Below are 22,841 nucleotides of genomic sequence, written 5' to 3'. Positions count from 1 at the left end.
GGTCCTGACTCTCTGTGGTCATTACAAATCCCATGGCGTTTCTTGAAAACAGTAGGGGTGTAACCCCGGCGTCCTGGCCAAATTTCCCCATTGGCCCTTACCAATCATGGCCTCCTAATAATCCACCTCTTTGAATTGGCTACATTTCTCTTCTCTCCTCCTCACTGATAGTGGTGAGTGTTCTGGCGCACTATGGCTGCCGTCGCATCATCCAGGTGGATGCTGCACATTGGTGGTGGTGGAGGGGAGTCCCCATTACCTGTAAAGCGCTTTGAGTGGAGTGTTCAGAAAAGCGCTATATAAGTGTAAGCAATTATTATTATTATTATTATTATTAATGAGCACAACACTTGATTACAGTAAAAAAATCATTAAAAAATAAAGAAATATTCCACAACTCAAAGCAAGGTTGTATAAGGTTAGGGGAGCTGTCTGATGTGTAAAACACCTGGTTGCAGCACTGTGGCTGTTGTGCTTGAAGAGCAATTGACTCGTGAATAGCACCCTCCTATCACCATGTACCGCCTGTCTAATGGTGCCATATTGAAAACATCATAAAAAAATGAATAAAGGGGCCACTGCCACAGCAAGGTTGTATAAGGTTAGGGGGTCTGTCTGGTGTGTAAAACATATGGTTTCAGCAGTGTGGCTGTTGTATTTGAATTGCTATTGTAGCGGCAATGCTTGTTAATAAGACAGAATTAAGCGTTGGTATGCTTTCCTAAAGGAGGCCCCATCTCACCCTCCATCTCTGTGGTGCAGCCACAGAGAAAGTATTCATGCAGGCTGACTTAAGATGTTTTCTTTTGATAAGGAACAAGCTCCCAGACGGGGATGCACTTAGCTAAGCCTGGCTATCATGATCAATGGTCATCCATTGGCGCCTATCAGTCTAGGGAGTGCCGAATGGACATCTGGACTGCATTCCTAAGTGTCAAGAGTAAGTGAATTATATCTCATCTTGACCAACCAATCAGGGACTGGCAGGGTGTGGTAATACTATGTGGGTCTCCAATGCCCGCCAAACTCTCAACCAATCAGCACACATCTGGGTCTTGGTCAAAAAGGGAGCGCAAGCTCAGATCGGGGCTCTCCTTGGCCATTTTCGCGCATCCTCAGAGACAATCACGTGACAACTGCTGTTGTCTGCAAAAGGACTTGGACTTTGTTCTAAGCGCGAGGCCGAGGATCCCGTACGTACTCAGAATTCTACCAACGTGAATGCTCCGCTTGATCAACGGCAGCCTACAGTTGGACCCTCGTCGACAACCTGAATAGCTTATTCAGAAGCAGCGCTGGACCGGGAACGAACCAGCTTCTTCCCGGGCAAAAGAGTGACTTGTGAGGACTCGCGGTCACACTCTGTGCATAGAGACTTTCTACTAGCCAGGCGGACTCCTGGTAGATCCCCTCGGAGCAACGACTGCCCTGCGCGCCGCAGTCAGATTCCTCCGCCCGTCCTACTCCGAGCTGCACCTTGACTGGTTGGCCGGTAGCCAGAGGACGCCGACACAGCGCCCATTGGACAACCGCTGCAACAGAGGCTGCAACAGAGCCTGTCAGCTGGTTTGGTGTTCGTGCCGGGAAATTCCAAATCCATACACTGTGGATAAGTAAACCCCATGTTCTACATTGTGTCTCGAGAATTCAATTGTACCTCAAAACAAGTTGTTATCAATTTAATTCATGAGTAATGTATTTACTTCCGAGTTTAAAGTAACAGTGGGTAATAACACTGATTAGCGATTTGATAACCGAACGATATATATTGACATATATTCTCTGTTGTGTATCTCTTTGTGTTTGCATCTCTTCGAGATTATATACCTTGTATATTGATAACCCTCACAGTAAGGTCTGCCGCTCGTATCCAGGCAGACTAGTATATCTTTGGTGCACAATTTATATTAATAAATGTATCTCGTGTATTGAACCCGTGTGTGTGCGTTGTTAGTTGTTCTGACGATTGATTTTCTAAAAGCTACAACGAACAACCTCGTGATTACTGTTACAATTAATAATTGTCTCAGTAAACCCATCAAACCACTACACTATTGAGCCATGAAGAAAACCCACCTGTCCCAGTGTATTACCTGTAGTGTTACTTTCAGAAAATCATAAAAAAAATAAAGAAAGAGGCCACAGCTACAGCAAGGTTGTATGAGGTTAGGGGCCCTGTCTGGTGTGTAAAACATATGGTTTCAGCAGTGTGGCTGTTGTATTTGAATTACTATTGAGCCGTGAAAAAGACCCACCTATCCCAGTGTATACCTGTAGTGTTATCTTCAGAAAATCATAAAAAATAAAGGTTCCACAACCCAACACAAAGCTGGGAAAAGTCAGAAGACCTTTTCTGCAAAACACTTACTTGCAGCATTGTGGGTGCTGTGATTTAAATGCTATTGGTTTGTGAACAGAATACCCCTATCCCAGTGCATTGTGCCATATTAAATAAAAGCACGAGAAAAAGAGATTCAGAACGCAAAGCTGTGTCAGTGTTCTGTGTAAAAAATCGGTTTGAACATCATGGGAGCTGTTTTTAATAAGCTGCTGAGTAAAGAATATTTTAATCTTCCTGCTGTCAGTAGTATTGTCAATATAGTTGACCCTTATCTGAATGAAAACAGGGCGTAAAGGAAGGGTTTCAGAAATCAAACAAAGCTTTATTTCTGTGCTTACAGTCTGGGTAATTGGAGACTGCGCTGTTCTGCTTCCTATGGTCATATACAGGTTATTCGCACAAAGCCGTATTGAACAGTATTTCTCGCGTTGTGAACGTCTGTACACAGCGGTCCTCCGGGTTCCAGTAAGTGCGTAATTACGCATCGATGAAAAACCGGAGGTTTAAAAAAAGATCATTAGCCCACTGATAGTTTGATGTAGAGGCTGTGGAAATATCCACAAGTCTTGGTCTCTAAAATGCATTTGGTTTGACGGCGTTCTGTGCTTCCATTGGGAAGATATGGACAAAAGAATATTCGTGCTCGGTCAAAAAAATGTCATAAAAACGAAAAAGTAAAGGCTGAGAAAGCATTCACAATGTATTTTATACACAAAGGAAGTATTCTCGCAACTCTAAGAGGTTTTGTGGATTATTTTTTTTTAATTGTTGAATCATATTTAAATGTTAAACAACTGAAGAGCATCTTGCTGTAGACCAGGATGGCCGAGTGGTTAAGGCGTTGGACTTAAGATCCAATGGACAAATGTCCATGTGGGTTCAATCCCCACTGCTGGTAGTGTTATAATAAGCTTTAAGTGACAGAACACTTTGATGATTTACACTCTATTTAAATATGAATTTACTAAATTTCAGTTCAGTTCTCTTCACTCCCACTCCCTGGCATAACTGAGCTCTCACTATCGCATACTGAAGGCTTATACATGCATTAGCTGTGATACAGCGCCCAATAAAGACAGAATCAAACAGTTTGTTCTATTTCTCATGGTGATCCTCTTCTTGATCCAAATGAAATGGATCATTTAATATGATGCCTCGAGAAAAAAAAAGGAGTGAATTTCCGCCTGTAATGATTGATGCCCCATCAAACATTTTGTAACATCCCCGGAAGATTATACAGTAGAATCCTGGTTTGTGGCTTAAATTCAAGGTAAACAAGACTAAGGAAACGAGTTGGAAACTTGATGTCGAACTGTAATTTAAGTACCCGGAATATTTCACTACATTGGGCAATATGTGCCAGAGAGGAGCACTTTAAATCCCTTCGATAGCTCAGTTGGTAGCGTGGCTGACTGATTAGAAACAGTTAGGAATCCTTAAGTCGCTGTTTTGACTCCAGCTCGAAGGAAGGTGCTTTTGTGAACTTTAATCAAATAGTTAAAATAGCGAATCTTTTTCACTCAGACGTTGATCAAAAGCTCAATAAACGATGAAGCAGAGGCTCTTTGTTAGGAATCCCTGGTGAGAAGATACACGGATCCTGTGCAGACGCAGGCACGGGTGATAGATGAGGCAGGCGAACAAACCAGAACGAGAGGCAAGGTCGTAGTCAAAAGGCGAAAGGCAAGTCGTAATCCAGGAAGTTCACCGGTAGCAGACAGTCCGAGTCGAGAGGCGAGGTGCAAAGTCGAAAAGGCAGAAGGGGAATCCAAAAACCAGAATAAACGAGGTACGGGGAAAAACGCCAGGTAGAGCTCTCAAGGAGTAGACTCAATACCGAGCAGTGGGAAGCAGGTGCAGATGGTTTAAATAGCAGTGCGCACAGCAATGAGTGTGCGCAGGTGGTTTAACTCGTGCGGCGGCGTTTGTTAATAATCACCCGCTGCTGGGTCTGATTAGCTCGCTTACGCTTTGTCTTTGACTGCCTGGTTGTCGTGACACTCTTGTTCCAAATTCAGCTAACATCTGGTTGTCTTGTTTTGGCCAAGATCTGATCTTTGAATTAAGGGACTACGCTGTCTGATTTGTAATTCAAAAGTAGATACAAATGTCACTGTTTTCAAAGGATAGGTACTTAATTGGCTTTATGATTTGGTATTGATTTCGTATCATTATATTATTACGTTTGTGCCTTCTGTGTTTTTTATCGTATTGTGAACTTATTTTTTAAACAAATGCTAACAAAGGCAAACACAGCACAAATCTGTTTATACCAGCGGTGAATTGTACATTTTTATTAAGTACAATCTACTGTATTTTTAGAAAAAAATGGCATACTGTGCACGATATGTTGCAGAAACACAACCTGATATTTTCATAATTATTATTTTAATCATTTGACAAGTATGAGGTCCCGGATCCAAATCTTCAGTTCTGATTTTTTTAAAGTGATATCTTCTCTTCCTCTCGTGGAAATCACAAGATGTGAGCAAATGTTTTTTGTTCTTTTTTTTTCATGTTGCTATCCAAAGAGCCTCAGACGCACAGTCTGACAGTAACCAAACCAGAATGGATTCTGCTGGGAGCCGAACTGAGCTCATTCTCACTCCCTGTGCTGAAAACAGCATTATCTCTTCCCCAAACATTGTCTACAGCTGCTAGATATTGCTCGGCGTCCTACTGCTCCAGCAATTCCTTTGACCAAAGACAGATCACTTGTGTACTTTTAAACTTCTTGCCACTACAGGCTCTTTGATGACTCATGCTGACTGTCCTGTGAATCCAAAAGAAAATGTTAAAGCTGATACATTTTCGATTGTAATTTGCATCTAACTACAACGTCCCTGGAAAAGAGATTTTATTCGTTGCGTGCAATCGCTATCTTTTACTTTACGTATGGTAGTAAAGTAAAAAAATAGTTTTAAAAATGCTTTCTAAAGAAGATTGTATTGGCAGGAGCTGCCTTTAACGCTCAGTAGCGATTACGGTGTTGATATAGATAGAGAAGAAATGTAAGATGAATTGATGATCTAAGCTAAAATATCCCTAACACGCCTCCTGTAACAGTGTTTGTATTCATAGCAAGTAATATTTTTTTTCAAACCCGAACGTTGCTTTTGCATTAAGTGTTATGTAACCATTAGCGGTTTTGGTAGCTTCTGAAGAGCGCACTTTTCCAAACTGAAGCCTATAAGAACATTATTCAAGATGCACCATGGCCCAGAACGTGCATCGGGACAAGGATTAACATCAATTGAAAGTACTCCCAAATAAAAGACTTGACGGAAAAATTGAAAGAGTAGGCAAGTATTAAAAAAACACCATAACTTCAGGGCTTCCAATCTCTTTCCAGGTTCAGGCTTTGTAAAATGACATGATTAATGGAGTCATGCCGCGGTTGTGAGTTCAAGCCTCACCTGGAGCAGCCTGGTTTTCTGTCTTGACAGGTAAACAGTGTTTTGTGTTATTTGCTAAATGGAGAGAGGATTTTGTGTTAATTGTTCTCCTCCTGGGAGAGGTCAAGATGAAAGTTCACGAGGCTGGTGGTAAATATCCTGTCCAGGAATATCGGGGCTGTAGGGGGTCAGATCTATAGATGTAGTAAACACATCAGTGGAGACGGTCTGTCTGCTCTCTGTGTGAGAGCCGGACGGAAAGAATAATCTGTGGTCTGGGAAGAAGAGACCCTCGTTGGAAGAGCGGCGCTCCACACAGGAGAGAATGAAAAAAAATATTTTTCAGGGACGCTGATTGTTCTCTTTGGGGGAATTAAAAGCACGCATGGCGAGCAACCTCGTGGCGCAACGGTAGCGTGTCTGACTCCAGATCAGAAGGTTGCATGTTCAAATCACGTCGAGGTCAGCTGATGAGTTTGCAGGTGCTGCTGGTGCTGAACCCGGAAATTACACCATGCAGTTGCGTTTTATCTGTACACCACTTAGGTAATCGAACGAAGTAACAGCACAGTACAGAACACCCAATCAGGAGCTTATTCAGCGAATCATCATGAACATGACAAGAGAAAAGGCACACTGCACATCCGTGAAACATCATGTCCGGCTTTAGAGACAGTGACATCAGAGAATGGAAGTTTCAGACCGCTTTTCTGTTACAGGTTCAAGCAAACCTGAAAGTTAGGGAGTGTTTGGTCACTTTTGTATGAAAAAGTGTCTGAAGCCTATAATTTTAATTTGTCCTTTTTTAATTGTGGTTGAAATCCACTCCCATGTACCAAGACCTACAGTATATTCATGTTTACTTAAATGACTAACGCTATTGGACATTAGCTGGTGTTTTTTGTAACGATTTGCTATTTCATGCAGGAAAGAAAGGAAACCAGACCCAACGTTTGCTTTCAGGTGCGGTCTATTTACATAATGGACATCTATTTCTGAGGAGCCTGATTTAAATCACACAACCCCGGTAGAAGTTGAATCGACAATCTAATAAACCGAAATCAGACGCGTTATCCATTAAACCACTAGTCCGTCACGTAAATGAATTGCACCATGGTGAGTTCAGCGCCACTACTAGTAATACCCCACCCCCATCTTAAATTTCTACGTGAGAAATGTGTTTTCCAAATTTTTTTCAGTTTTTAAAAATCATCACTTTTATGCAGACAAAGCCTTTATGTGTCGCTCTGAATTTCTAATTGATTTATAATTAAAAGAAAATAGCATTTTGTTCCACAACGGCGTGAAATTATCACGTCTTTCACTCTACGTCTCTCTAGTAGTAAAGCAGACCTTGCTAGGTGAGCATTTGCTCCGGTAAATTAGGTCACTTTTCATGTTAACTCACTTCTTCTAAACACAACATGTCCTGGTGCACGTTTTCTCCATGAAAAAAGACATTTTCCCTTACATGATTACTCGTTTTTTTTTCATCAAAGAGTACAGAAAGAAGAAAGAAAGAAAGGAAAAGTGTCGTAAATGAACTCTGTCGCCCATGGGAGATGTCAAGCACATTGGACATGAAAAGTGCCCGATAAAAGCCATTTCTGTACATTTCTCTTAGTGTCGGGGCCCGAATGTAAAGGAGGCAACATGCTCAGCCAGCCGACTCAGCTTACTGAACGCAAGTGTCTCCGAGCGGTGTGTCCAAGGGGCAGTAAAAGAGGAGAATTCTGCCGGCGCCGTGGCTTAGTCGGTTAAAGCACCTGTCTAGTTAACGGGAAATCCTGGCTCCAAATCCCAGCAGTCCATCGCCTGTGTTGCACTAGACACCCTGTAGATAATCAAAAGCATATTGAGCTCCTTGGTAATGAAATTGGCGGATAAAAGCCACTTCACATCCTTTCTCAACTTGCTCAGTGAGCAGGCTCACCGCACACCGAACGAAGATATAACAGAGCAGTGTGTCCAACTGGCTGAAAAAGGGCAGTGCTTTGCCGGTGCTGTGGCTTAGTTGGTTAAAACACCTGTCCTGTAAACAAGAGATCCTGGGTTCAAATCCCAGCAGTGCTTTACTTCCTGCCTTTGCCCACCGTTTATTGTTACAGACAATATGCTTCTGCATTATGTTTAAATTAAGTTTTCATTTCGCTTTTGGCACAACTTGTTTTTCAAGAAATCCACACATTGCGAAAGATAAAATGCTCATCTTTCTTATCAGTGCAAAAGAATTACTGCCAGCTGGCAAGAAAATGACAACTATTTTTTTTTTACTTTAGCCAAAAATCTGTGAATGTAGAAAAAATACAAAAAATGTCAGTTTCTATGGCACACTCAGTCAGGGTGTCCTTCAGTTAAACACAACGTTGGTAGATCAAACGCACCCAGAGACACACTTCGAATTAATCTGATATAAAAATTACCTTCTCTAAATGTGATTGAGTTTCTTTCCACGTCCTTAGACATCTTGATGTTTGCAGAGATTTTCAACTTTTGACAGCAGTCAAACTACAAGTAAATAGTGGAGTACTTAAGTCAATATCACTGGGAATGTGAATATAAATGTAAACATCAATATTTCTGCTGTCTCCTGAGAAACACAAGTATAGAGTCAAAACACAATAAATAATGCTAAAAAACTATTCAGTTAACACCCAGATGTGACAAAACACTTTAAAGACTTACACCCCCTTTAAATATGTATTTCCTTAATATCAGTTCTCTTCCCTCCCCAGGATACCTGCAAATTCACTACAGCATATTAAAAGCTGTGTGTAAGTCTTACATGTGTTCTGAGTAGTATAAAGCGACACCTTTCGTCAAACTTTTGACAGGTACCACGCCCCCTTTTCCAGCCAATGGGAGTCAGCGGTGGTTGGCTGTCCCGCCCCCTTGCCAGCCAATGGCGTGTTGTTATTTGTGCATGTCCCGTCCCCTCAGGAGCCAATGGTATGTTGTTAAGGGTCGGAACTCCCGCCTTCCCCCCCGGCCAGTCGGTCCGGAGCCGCAGCAGGGTTGTAAGCACACACACACTGACTGCGTAAAGTCTCACGGAAAGAACTCGCAGGACAAACACCATGTGAAATGTGAACCGCTTTATTTCAACAGTAGGTGTTTCAAACACTGAAACAACGCAGCACACATGCGTTACCAGCTCCTGTTTGCATTCAACAATTAAATGTTGGTGTGGAAAATTAGTTCGGTACACGTAACCACCACCCCAACATTGCTGAGAAACATTGAGGCATCTGAAAAAGCATTCATAACCCCCTTCCTCTCCCCATGTCTAAAGCCATGCGAACCACACTGGGCGATCCGATCTAGCAGAGCAAAAACATTTGCCTGCGTAATCAGCGGGATGGTGTTACCACAGGTTCTGTGCAAAACACACTGTATTTTGGAATACACACAGTAGGCTTCCCCTACACCCCAGGCTTCCATTTCTGATCTGAAAACATCAGATCTGCAATAATTTCACTCAAGTTCTTGACATACACATCTATCTCTTTAACAAATTTGAGGATATTAGCATTCAAGTCTTTGTTTTGCATATCAAGCTTTGTAGAGAGAAGTGTGTAAAGCACTCTTAGTAAGAATTCAGACGGATACATTCGAAATTCTTCATTCTTCGGACGATGGCACACCTGTAAAAGAGAGTGAAATCTGTATTCATATTTTACATAGATCTTTTTTTTTGAGTCTGTAAAAATAAGAATAGTGTTTCTTTTGCAACGCATCAAAAGTCACATCTACTAATTTTTCATCCAGCTGTTCAAGTATGGTGTGTACATGCTCGTATGGGGAGCGGTCCTCAATTATATTTTTCAGCAACTGTTTTATGCACCGCTCAGTGCTCAGTGTCATTTCTAATGGTGTACGAACCCAGACACCTGGCGGTGTACAGAACAGTCGATAAAATTCAGGCTAAATCTTCAAACCCATCTGTGTAGCCGACAGACAGGCATGTGTGACCCCGCTGCCCAGGATGGTCAATCAAACAGGCCGGGCAGTCATCAACCAGTACCCCCTTTAAACAGTGTTTGAAGATGCAATAAACTACTGCTTTCACAATCTGGGGCATAACATTGGGCTCATTAGGGACATCGTTAGCTAAACCTGGTTGGGCATCAGCTTTATTAACATTTGGCCGAACACACAAGCATAGACACGAAACATTCAGTTGTGCCAGTAGGCTGAAGATTGACCCGTTCACATCCTCTTTATTCTATTAAAGGAAAAAGAAAAGAAAGGCTTAAAAAACTTTTGAGCTAAGGTTTTTCGTTAATATTTACCATTTGTAGCGTGGTATCATCGCTAGCACCCGGCAGTTCTTCAACATCTGGTACCCCAGCTGAACTCACACCCCCGCCGCTGTCACAGGGTGCAGAGGGTGGGGTCGGGTTTTGATAAAAAGAAGACCAAGTATTAAATTGACATATGCTAAGCACCGATACAACAATTCCACGATCAGAAAAAATATTTTAGCCGCCTACCTCTTCACTTTGTAGAGTAGCAGACCCCATTGTTTCTCCACACAAAGAAGCCATCTCCGCAGCTCCTAACAAGGGGCGGTGTCTGACAGCTCCAAGGACGCGCTGCGACCCTGTCAGTCCGGAGCGTTTAAGAATATGCGCCAATGGTGTAACCACGCCTACATAACACAAGACATTTTTCAATTGGTTGTGATGCTTTAAAACGCATCACAACCAATGTTGTGATGACCCCCCCCTTGTTTTATCGAGAGCGAAAAGTACTCACATATCAGTTTATAAGTTTTAAACTTTAAAAGTATTAACACACAATGCAAACACAAATGATATGTTTTTTTTTTAAACACGCGGGTTTGATCTTAAAGTTTTTAAAATAATGTAATAAGACACAGTTTATTTTTAATAACACATTTGCGACAGCTTTTTCGAAAGTTTGAGATAAATTTCCACACATCGCAAGCGTAAAAGTCTTTAAGGTATTAATAGGCAACAAATGATGGGGTGTTGTTCTTCATACTTTAACGGATTGGTCTTAAAGTTTTAAAATCACGTATTAGAGATAATTTGTGATGTTTTGGAGACGTGCGGTGTGTGTGTGGGGGGGTTAGTTAAAGTGGCTTATGTACATCGAACACACAGAGCCCGTTAAAATCCAACACGCGTTAACCACGGCCAGTGAGTTCAAGGTTGGCCCATATTTTCTGGATGGTTATGCTGTAATTGACGGAGTGCCGACAGCCTTTGAGTTCAACGGTTGCTTTTTTCATGGTTGTAGCGTTTGTTATTGTGAAAACGATTTTAATCCGCTGACAAACACTACTTTTGGCTGGTTGTACAGAAAGACGATGGTTAAAATTAATTTTCTCAAAATGAGAGGTTTTAACGTGCGTGTTTTGTGGGAGCACGAGTTCAGAGACATGCTTGTTGAAAATGGAGACTTGGGTAAATTTCTAACAGCTGCGCAGTTACCAGAGCCTCTGCAACCGCGCAAGTCGCTTTTTCGGGGGAGAACAAATGCGATTTGTTTGCATTACACAGCGCAGCCCGGTGAAAAAATTCATTACTATGATTTCACCAGTCTGTATCCGTTTGTGAACAAAACTAAAAAATACCCACTGGGGCACCCCCGAATAATTTATAACAACTTTGGAGATTTAAAACGGTAATTCGGTTTAGCGAAGGTGAAAGTTTACCCACCCAGACGTTTATACTTTCCAGTTCTTCTTACCAAAATTGACAAAAAACTGTTTTTCACACTGTGTCGTACATGTGCTGAAACAAAACAGACCACCCCCTGTGAGCACGGTGATGAAGATCGCGCCTTGACTGGTGTCTGGTGCACCCCTGAATTACAGATGGCCTTAGATCTGGGGTATTGAGTGTGTAAAATTTACGAAATTTGGCATTTCGAAAAGGCCTCACACGATCTTTTTACCGACTACATCAAACTGCATCTGAAAGGGAAACAGGAAGCTTCGTGGTTTCCAGAGGGGTGTACAGATGTCGCGAAACAACAAAGATATATCAGCGAATATTATGAAAAAGAGGGTGTCCGGCTGGACCCCGGCAACATTAAAAAGAATCCGGCCAAAAGACAGCTTTCAAAAATTGCCTTGAACAGTTTGTGGGGGAAGTATGGACAAAGAGACAATTTACCACAGACCACCATTGTGAGAAACCCCGATGAATTGTTCAGGTACTTATTTACGCCATATCATGAGGTGTCAGCCTGCGAGTTTATCAATGAAAACACAGCCTGTGTTACGTGGAAACACTAAACACCACTATACAGGCCATCCAAACACTAACATTTTCATCGCTAGCTTTACAACCGCCTATGCCCGCTTGGAGTTATACAATCTGCTAAATGCTTTGCAAGGCTGCTGTCTGTACCACGACACAGATTCCGTTATCTTTGTGAGCCGGGAGGGTGAGTGGAATCCGAAACTGGGTGACTACTTGGGTGAGCTGACCAGCGAGATCCCTGCTGGACAACACATCACCGAGTTTGTATCAACAGGACCCAAGTCGTACGGGTACAAACTGTCTGGAGGGAAAGCCTGTTTAAAGGTAAAAGGCATTACGCTCAATGTGAACAATTGTGAAAAAGTTAACTTTAAGAGTCTGCGGGACTTGGTTTTTGACTATGGCGTTAACCCTTATGCAGAGTGCCGGGAATTTAAACACATTTCTATTCAACAGCCGATGATCGTGCGTGTTAAAAAGGATTGGCGCATTGAGACCCGGACCTTAAAGAAAACCCAGAAGGTGGTGTACGACAAGCGGGTGCTGCAAGAAAATTTGACATCGTTGCCCTACGGATATTAACACGATGGATGTAAGGTTAAAACACCCTTTTTCGTGCATTTTGTCCGGACCCTCGAATTGCGGTAAAAGTTATTTTATAAAACGGCTCTTGGAGAACGGTGATACCGTTATGACTCTTAAACCCGAAAACACAGTCTGGTGTTACAGCTGCTGGCGACCTCTATACGCTGAGTTGCTTGTGAAATTTCCATACATTCAGTTTATAGAAGGACTACCAACGTCGTTTTCCGACGACCAGCTACTGCCGCCGGGTAGAGTAAATTTGATTGTAGTTGATGATTTGATGGAGTCTGCGTGTGAAAATAATGAGATAGAAAAAGCTTTTACCAAATACGTACACCACCGAAACCTCAGCATCATGTATATCGTCCAAAATGTGTTTTGTCAAGGCTGGAAAAGTAGAACCATCGCGTTAAATACAAAGTACATGGTGCTGTTTAAAAACCCTAGAGATAAACTACAGATTACAACCCTGTCCCGGCAGATGTACCCCGGTAAAGCCAAATTTTTTTGGGAAGCGTTCGATGACGCTACTAAAAAACCTTTCGGTTACTTGTTGGTGGATTTAAATGCCGACACCCCAGATGACTATCGCTTGCGAACAGGTCTTTTCCCCCCAGATGTACCCACGGCTTATGTATTTAAAAAATCTAAAAGTCGGTGATCTCGCAACCACAGACTCAGTCGAAAAAACACGTTCGGGGCGTCATCATGTCTTCACGCGTTCGGAGAAACCTGACTCTCTTACATTTTCTGGTAAAAGCCGCCCCCAAGCAGTGGAAAGCTATTCTCTGCGGGGCTACAAATGATCTTGTACAGGCCATAGCTGAAATCGCCTTGAATACCTTGAAAGGGAACATACCGTTATCTGCTAAGCAGTTTGAGACCCTGAAGAGAAAGTGTAAGCTTATAAAGACTTTGAGTCGAAAGGGTCTTTCTCTTAAAAGAAAGAGACTCTTGGTGAACCAGTCCGGCGGTTTTATCTGGACCCTGTTGAGTATTGCAGTACCATTGATTACGGGGCTTCTACAATGTCAATATTGGAGCACGCTGAAAAAATGTACCTGGTACCTCAGAAACAGCTCGATCGACTCCGAGAGCGGTCTGGGTTCGAAAAAATAACAACCCGTCGGTTGGATGATGAAATGCGAGACATTCTTCAGAACTCGCATCTGGCCGAATATGAAAAAGTGAAATTGTACAGTCAGGTGTTACAACGGTATTTGACATTAGTACGCCAGGAGACTTCCGAAAAGGGGACTTTAACTGTTGTACTACCGGAAAATGCACCCGCCGAGCTATCACTCACGTTAGCACAACCGCCGACATCGAGCGACACTGACTTTGGGTATATTTTGGACAGTGTGTCTCAGCGGTTCCGGAGAAATGCCAAGATATTGTTAAAGACCATGGCCCGCAATGAACCATTAATAGCCTGGAATGAAAAAGGGGAATTTGTGTACAAGGGGGCACCCGTTGAGGGCTCTCACATGATTGGTCTTGTCAGGGCTGTCACGCAGCAGCAAGCAGTTGCGGTCGGTAAGAAGCCAAAAGGTTGGGATGTGTTCATGGAGGCTATGACAGAAACCAACGTGCCGGGCACCTTGCTAGCCAACGCTGGTAACCGAGAGCTACATGAAAAACTCAAGGCTGCCCCGTTGGGGTGTGCAGCATCGGTTAAAACTTTAAAACAACCGGTAGAGATGTTGACGCCCGACCCGGTCTCTAAGATAACCGCAGAAAGGAGATGATCATTAATACCTAGACCCACATGGTTGACTTTGTAACATTTTTTCTGTGGGTATGTGTGTTTGTGATAAATGACTTGAAATGTATATTAAAAAGCGTGAGCAATGTAGTTAAAAATGTTTGTAATAAAATGGCTTGAATGTAACATATTAAAAAAAGCTTGAGCAATATAACCGCAAATGTATAATAAAAATATCGTATTGATTTTAATTCATATTTTGCGTTCTTTTTTAAATAATAACCACACAGACAATGAAATGTTTTGATTTCATTTTTATTTTAGACGGTCGATTAACATTTATGACATATTTTAAATTGGCGTAAACATCCGCATAATTGAACATTCCCAGTGGGCAGTGATTCGTCGAATATACGTATATTCTCGTCAAAAATACGGCTATAAGTATATATACGTCGCCGCGATGTATAATCAACGTCGAATTGCAACCGTAAAATCGACGACATTAATAAACGCATATATAACGTCGAAAACACATCTAACACAGTGCCTGAGGCTTTTTACTGTATATATCATGTGTGCCGCAACTAGGAGTATTACTATCCCAGTAATTAATTAATGTATTATATTTATTATACACGTGTAAATAAATTAATTACTGCGAAAATAATTTACTTCGTACACTGTGCAGAGTGCCGTATACTCCTAGTTGCGTTCAGAAGTTATTACTTCTGAAGAAGAAATCTTGAATGAGGTTGAAATTTCTGACTCTGATGAATCTGATGTAACTGACCCCAGTCCTGAATCTACTGACCTTGTAGATGAGACAGAGACTGACCCAGCAAGGCCAAATCTATCTACCGAACTTGTAGCTTGGTCTGCAAAGCATGGTTGTAAAAGACAGTGTTTCAATGATTTATTGGAGATATTGAGACGTCCAGGACTCTCCTACAAACACCTAATAAAGTGCAAATCAGTAATAAATCCGGTGTTCAGTACATTTACTTTGGATTAAAGAAAGGAATCCTGAAAAACATATCTTCTAAAACATTCCAAGAAGGCACGCATTCTGTAGACCTGTGTATCAATGTTGATGGAGTTCCTCTCTTCAAATCTACATCTGTGCAATTTTGGCCTATTTTGTGCTCTTTTCACCAATTCCAGCCTTTCATAATGGCATTATTTTGCGGAGGGTCCAAGCCTGATCCAGTTGATGATTATGTGAGTGACTTTTTAGAGGAGTTAAAGTTACTCACCAATAATGGCATTCACTTTGAAGATAGAGTATTTAATGTTACTGTGAAGGCTTTTATATGTGATGCCCCTGCACACTCATATCTGAAATGCTGCAAAGGACACAATTCGTACTTTGGCTGCAAAAGATGCAAAATTAAAGGGAGCTGGGAGGGAAGAGTTGTTTTCACAGGGTAAGAGGCATGTAATGATCGTACAGATGAACAATTCAAGAACTTTGAGTACAAGGAACACCAACAAAGACTTTCTCCCTTAGCTGCTGCTGGAATTGGGTGGATAAGCCAATTCAACCTTGACTACATGCATCTAGCTTGTGTTGGTGTTGGCAAAATAATTCTTATTTTCTTAAAGCAAGGACCAGCTAAATGTCGACTGTCTGGCAGGCAGAGGAAAGACATTTCTGATAATTTGGAAATTCTTAGCGGAAAGATGCCTGGGGAATTTGCTAGACAGCCAAGATCCCTCTCAGAGCTTGACAGATGGAAGGCTACAGAGTTCCGCCAGTTCCTTTTGTATACAGGCCCCATTGTGCTTTGTAATGTTGTATCAAAGGAACTATACACCCATTTTCTGATGCTAACAGTTGCTCTTTCCATTATGTTGGACTCGGATGAAAGAAAGAGAAATGCCAATCTCAACTATGCCCAAAAACTGCTTGATACCTTTGTTGACAATGCTCAGCATTTGTATGGACCAACATTTGTTGTATACAATGTGCACAGTTTGAGACATCTACATCAGGATGTGGTACAATTTAATTGTTCCTTAAATGATGTATCTGCATTCCCATTTGAAAACTTTTTACAGTCCTTGAAGAAACTAGTGCGGAACAGTCATACAGTAACCCTATAGCTCAAGTAATAAAGAGAATGAAGGAGAAGGAAAGAGTTCAGAGCAACTGTGAAGCATCTGGTTCACGGATGTATATTTCGTCAAGACAAAAAGACTGTTGTTTCCTGTTGGATAATGAGGACTTTGCATTTGTGAAGGAGAAAAGAGCAGACAGAAATCTTCTATGTGATGTTGTATGACAGACTCAGACATGTAACTTCTTCACTGAACCATGTGAGTCAAAATTGCGTAATATTGTATATGTTAATAGTCTGGAGATGTATGCAAGGGAGAAATTCCTCTCTGTAAAAGAGTTGCACAGAAAAGTAGTGTCTCCCATATGGTGCTGGGTATGTCCTTTTCCGTCTTCATAATGGCATAGAACATAATCCTGTTCCATGAGGAAGTTGCAACTTTGATTCACACAGGATGCTGCTGTCTGCTCTTTTCTCATGGTTAAGTTTAAATTTTAAAGTTTGTGAGGAATTGCATGTAGTGAATACCATCTAACTACAAATGTATACATAAAGCAGAATGTTTATTATTGAATTATGTGTTTTTATTGAGTATAATCATTATAAGCGAACACAAGTTTAGTAATCAGCACCACAATCTGAATTAAGACTCAAAATTAAAATGTGTATGTCTGTTTCAGGTGATGTGGACACGCGCTGTTTGGATAGAGCAGGAGGGGGAGGTTGAGGGAGTCCTGCCCTCAAACTGGGTGGATGCCCGAAGAGAGTTTGTGATCCAAAGCAGGCCACAAAACTATACAAAGAGAAGGCCAACCCTAATAAAGATACTTGGGTTACCTTCAAGCTCATTAAAGTTAAACATACACCAGGTATAGCTTTCTTTGAAAATAAGAGCAAATTCCTGTTAATTATTATAAATTCAGATTGAATATTTACAGTAACTGTCTATGTACATGTATTAGTGCAACAATACCTTTTTCATATTTGATCATATGTAATGTAAATTTAATTATTTGTAGACAAGAAATCAGAGTGTGATCACTTTGATTTAACCACCTCTGTTACGGATGCTGAAGACGAGGAGGAGACACCCAATCCAAAACGCAAAAGTAAGAAGCGGGTGTTCTCCGATTACGTTGATGGTACGTAAAAGTAACAGTCTCAGTAGCTATATTTTTAACCAGTTATTAATATCAACTGATGCCTCATTTAGCTTGTACCTTGTTATTGATTTTTTTTACAACCCTTTAAAATAAGTCATTTTGAAAGGTGTTCTGTATGAAAATGTTAAAAATCTTATCAGATTTGTTGATCATGGAAATTGCTAAGAATTTTGGTTAGCTTATTCTATGTTAAACTAATTTTCAGGATTATATTGAAATATGATAATTTTCTATTATATTACAGACATTGATTCTGATCCTGCTACTCCAAGTACGTCCATTTCTCTGCCTTCAAAGTTCCCAAAATAAAGGAAATGAATTTATTGTAAAAAGTTACAGATCAGGTTGATTAAATAATTTAATTTGATATGAAATATTTTACTGCCATATCTTTTCTGTTTAGAAAAGAAGAAGCCACCGAAACTGCCAGTGCCACCCCCCAAACTGAGGTTCTCTCCTAGGAAGAGTGTCTCTCAGAGCTCACTCAGCTGTTCAAGTACGCTTAAAGGTAGGTTATTGCAATCAAAGCTAAAATGTTTTCTTAATGTCCTTAGAAGATAACCATCATCAATCATATTTAAAGACAAGTTAACACCATTCTTTATGTTATTGAAGCCCAACCATCAAAGGCGAGAACCTCCCCAAGTTAAAAAAATGGTGCTGAGTTCTGGCTTCAACATTCCTGAAGTTATTACTACATTTTTTGCCTACATCTAATTACTCTATGAAATTGAGATGAAATTCACAAGTTATTTTTTTTTATTACATCTGAGGTTATGTCACTGTACTTTCCTAAGTCTACCATAAGTGAATTAAATTAAAAGATTATTGGACTGGCGAACATTTTACGTCCATATTTAAATATTAATCCGCAATATTATATTAACAGCCAAGGTAGTCCAAACTGGGACCTCACCACGCAAAGTTTGAAGCCCTAAGCAAGTTATAAGACCAAAGTCTTCAACCGAAGTACTTAGTACATTACTTGTATCATATTAATTAAATTATTAAATTTAAGAATAGTTTATGATCCCTCTGCAAATGATTTGTTAAGTATGAGATTATTGTTAACTTTTTAATTTCTAGTATCAAACCAGGATTGGCCAGATGGCAGAAATGATCCTGGAAGACTGTCAAAAAGTATGTCTTTTTTATTGTATAAAGTAATAAATAAAACTACCCATATTATAGTTTTACACAGAATGTATTTTAATTATGTGTAGGCTCGTATACAATATAAAAATAAGTTGTCTTTTACCACAATGCTACAAACGACACAAACATATTCAAAATTGAAGCTATGTTTTTAATAAATACACCAATGGAGTTTAATTGACATTGTTTATAGAATCCTAGTTCAATGACAGACTAAATGACTAAATTGAAATATTAAGTTGTGTGATAAAGTAAATGTTTTCCATAACTGAATTCTTTTCAGAGTCTCCCAGGCAGAAGACCACATCCAGACCAGAAGAGAAGAGAGAGAGATATCCTCCTTCAGAAGGAAGTACAGTTAAAATGAACTACAGATGTGGGAATTTTTACTTTTTAAGATTATAAATTGCATGTAGCACATTGGCAACACTACAGTTATGCTAATGTGACAATAGTGTAAGAAAATCCTAACCCAATTCCTTTTAAATGCTGATATAAACTGTAAATTATTTCAGAGTTTCAGAAGCGGGTATTGGGCCTCCTGATAGAAATGAGGGATGAATTGAGGCGTTTGGGTAGGTCCACGGAACCGGTGGACTCCCAATTCCACATCAGGAGGCTGACCACAATGGAAGAGTTCTGTGCATACGAGCAAGCACTTGACAGCATGGACAATCAAAACCTGCTGATATGATATTGTATTCTCACTGTGGTGTCGAAAATATTCACTACTAATATTCTAGGTTTCAGATAGGTCAAAATTTTATAGCCTAACCCTAACCCTAACCCTAACCCTACATCTGATTAATATGATCCATCTCTGGCATACGTTCATATTTTTAGTTTATAATGTATAATCTTGCTTATCCTTTAATGGCAAAATAAAGTGTTTTCATGTTCTAAAAAGTTACTATAATTTTTTTTTACTTTGAAAAATGGTCACTTTGTATTTTTAGACTGAGAAAATACTGCAAAAAAGTGCAGTTAATATGTGAAAATGTGTTTGTTCCATGAATGTGTAAATGGGTAAGTCTGATTAGTTGATTAATGAAGATCTAGTAGTAAAAATAGCTTCTAATATTATTTCTAATATAATATTATTTCCAGATAAACCAACTTCAGAGAGTAGGCGGCAGTGATGTCAGAGAGAGTGTTTTCACAGTCTTGTCAAGGTATTGCTTATTGATTTTTTAAAATGTCTTTACATTACATTTTTACTTCGATCAAATTAACATATCCACAGAATTGAGCTTATAGATACCTATGTGTTAACCACTGAATATGCAAGGTGTAAAACTGCAAAATTGTCTTTTAAAATATAAGGATTACAGTACTACATTTGATCCTAAATATTTGAGTAAATAAATGTTGAGTGGAAACTCACTTGAAAAAATGTCTAAACTCAGTGAAAATTTGGTTTTCAGACTTAGACAAATGAACTGATGACAGAATTCAACTTCGCTGGCACAAACCAAAAAGATAAACAACAAAAGAGGGGCCTGGGAGACTTTATAGAGTAATTAAAGGTACTCATATTCTATGTTGTACTTTCAAACTTTGGGTACTCTTTAATTAGGACAGACTTTATTACTCAACTGCTATGATGCAAGCCAAATTGTATCCGTTTATTTCAGCTTTGAGCTTAGTAAACCTTAATGGTTCATTTTTGAGATTATACTCAAGAAGATAATAATCATTTATTTGAGTAGTAATATTATATAATTTTCTCCTAGCTGCGGTGCTGAAGTCCCACCCTACATCAACAGAAAAAGAAATAAAGGAGCACGCAATGTGTTACTTGAAGAATGCATATGCAAGGCATGGAGTCAGGAGATCTGGACATTGAAAATAATAGGTTTCTGGTTCTAACTGTTAGGACAATTAGACAGGGTTTGCAAAAGGTGGACAAAAATCGTCTTAACTTCCACTGTAATATTTTTTTTCTTGGGAATACAGAAGTTGTGCATTTTAAAATTTATATTTGAATCAAAATGTGGTTTTGAGTTAGTGTGTTAATGTAATTAGTTTGTGTTTGTCATTACTATACTGTATATTGATGTTACCAGAATTTGTAGCTGAAGTTTAAGACTAGTTGTGTTTGTTTTATGATTATTGCCCATATGTTGATTGTTGATTGATTGTATACAATGTATAATTTGAAATACATGTTTTTCAGATGTGAATGTGTATTTTCAGAATAAATTTTGAAACCAAATCATTTCTTGGTTTACTAGTTTCTACACCTGTAAAACCTGTCTTTGATGTATAATAGTCCTCTAAAGTTATCCAAAACTCCAACCATATATGTATAATAGTCCTCTAAATTTATCTGTATAATAGAACTCCAACCATTTATGTATAATGAACATATAATCATAGATGTATAATTGACGTATAACGATAGACGTATATTAGAATTTCATTCTAGACGAATTGCAGACCACATTTATACGTCTAAGGTATGCGTTTAATAGACGTATATTATACGTCTTTTGCCCACTGGGTCACTCGTATTTAATACAGTCTCATTTTAATAAATTCCCATTTTACTGCTTGTTTCAATGTGTTTTCATTCTTTACATTTCATTAGTGTGAAAGACGTGACCCTGTACTGGATACAGAGCATAGAAACTGGACGGACCTCTGTTCACGACTAAAGGCACACAGTATAAAGAGTTAATTAATTGTAATTAATGTCATGAGCTGTAATGAGTCCCGGTGTCGGAGTAACTGTACTGAAAACAACACAGACTATTATATTAGTGAGAGTAACAGTCAGGAGATCAAATCTCTTTCTAATAAAATGGGACATCACCAGACTAATCCATTTCTGGAATTTTTAAATAGTTTTCTTGAGAGTGAAGTAACGGGACATTTTAATCAGAAAGTGTTGCTGTAAAAAGCGAAGTTCCCAGTTTTTATACTTGTCCAGAAACTGTCCCCGCTCTGACCTCTCCTCCAGGTCGCTTCTCATGTGTCTGTTCTGGCGGGTTTCTGTCTAAAAACACGTTACAGGACTCCCGTCTCCTGTGGAGACACATGTAGGGTCGTGTCAGTGCAGAAATCCCACATTGTAAACCAGTTTAAACTGGGACTGGGTACAACCCGGATCAAGACAAGAACTGAGAGATTCATCAATCAGTCTCAGGACTCTCTCCCACTGGTGTCCTTTCCTCTCTCTCTGTGCTGTTTCCTAAAAACCCCTCTAATACCCCGTGTACAAAAGAAGACTCGCTCTTCACTCCTGTTCTATCCTGGTGTCGCAGTAACTGGGACTGAAGCAGACGGAGAGGAGACGGGCACTTCCAGAACTTTCCTTCCCGCTCGGTTCTTCCAGCTGAGCCCCAGACAGACTTTTCCCCTCCTGAGGAAAGAGCTTCTTCCCACACAAACAGCCCGTTTCTCTCGGAAACACCGGTAGCCCACAACACACACAGCACAGGGAGCGTTTTCACCAGCTGCGCCGCCACACGGACACCAGGACTCCCCTCATCTGTGTCAGGGAACCTATAGGTAAAGAACTGGAGGATCCTTATGCGTGACCGGAATCCCACAGAACACAAAGTAGCAAAGGGACGATCCAAAGACGAAATCCAAAGGCTGGGTCGATAAGGGAGGCAAAGGGTCCGGTAACGAGAGATATCCAAAAACAATCCAAAAGACAAAATCCAGAAGGCGAGGTCAAAAGATGGAGGCAGAAGATTCGTAACAGATCAGTCGAAAGGCTTGGAAACACGCACTGGAGAATACTACAAGAGGCTTCTCAATAGTGAGCGTGGGAATGTGTGTGTGAGGGGAGTTTAAATACTGAAAGGAAAGGGGTGTGATTGGATAATTGGTTAGGGAGTGAGAATTTGAGGAATCTGGTGCATGTGAGAATGTGACGGGTTCAATCAGGGATGAGATTATGAAACAGTGGTTCTGGGAATGCAACGGTGTGACAGGGATAGAACGGCGTTTCCGGGGTAGAGTGTGGGGCCACAGAAATTAAAGTAATATATTATTCTGCTTACTTCTCATGCAGTCTTCTCAAGTCTTTGGAAGGACTGTGAATTGGCTTTCCCGCAGATGAAATGAAAAACTCCTCTGTCTCCCTTCACAGCTGCTGACCTGGGCATTACAGCTTAGTTTAAGATTAAACATCTGATAAAACACAAATAAAATGCAAGAAAGGTACATTCCAGATTTTCTCAAAATACTG

At 40.3% G+C, this 22,841-nt stretch overlaps 1 protein-coding gene and 2 non-coding genes across 3 annotated transcripts in view; 2 read left to right on the top strand and 1 right to left on the bottom strand.

Moving 5' to 3' along the window:
- LOC102683422 (zinc finger protein 189-like) overlaps positions 1–22,841 on the bottom strand; it is a 187,572-nt gene that overhangs the window by 150,253 nt on the left and 14,478 nt on the right. The window lies entirely within an intron of this gene.
- Positions 3,157–3,239, top strand: trnal-uaa (transfer RNA leucine (anticodon UAA)). The gene has a single exon. It is a non-coding gene; the product is annotated as a tRNA-Leu (tRNA).
- Positions 6,131–6,202, top strand: trnaw-cca (transfer RNA tryptophan (anticodon CCA)). Its single transcript has one exon. It is a non-coding gene; the product is annotated as a tRNA-Trp (tRNA).

Source organism: Lepisosteus oculatus, chromosome 14 (genome assembly GCF_040954835.1).
Source record: "Lepisosteus oculatus isolate fLepOcu1 chromosome 14, fLepOcu1.hap2, whole genome shotgun sequence".
Classification (NCBI taxonomy): Eukaryota; Metazoa; Chordata; class Actinopteri; order Semionotiformes; family Lepisosteidae; genus Lepisosteus; species Lepisosteus oculatus.
Note: the sequence above shows the minus strand (reverse complement) of the source record. Positions and strands in the feature narration are given on the sequence as shown.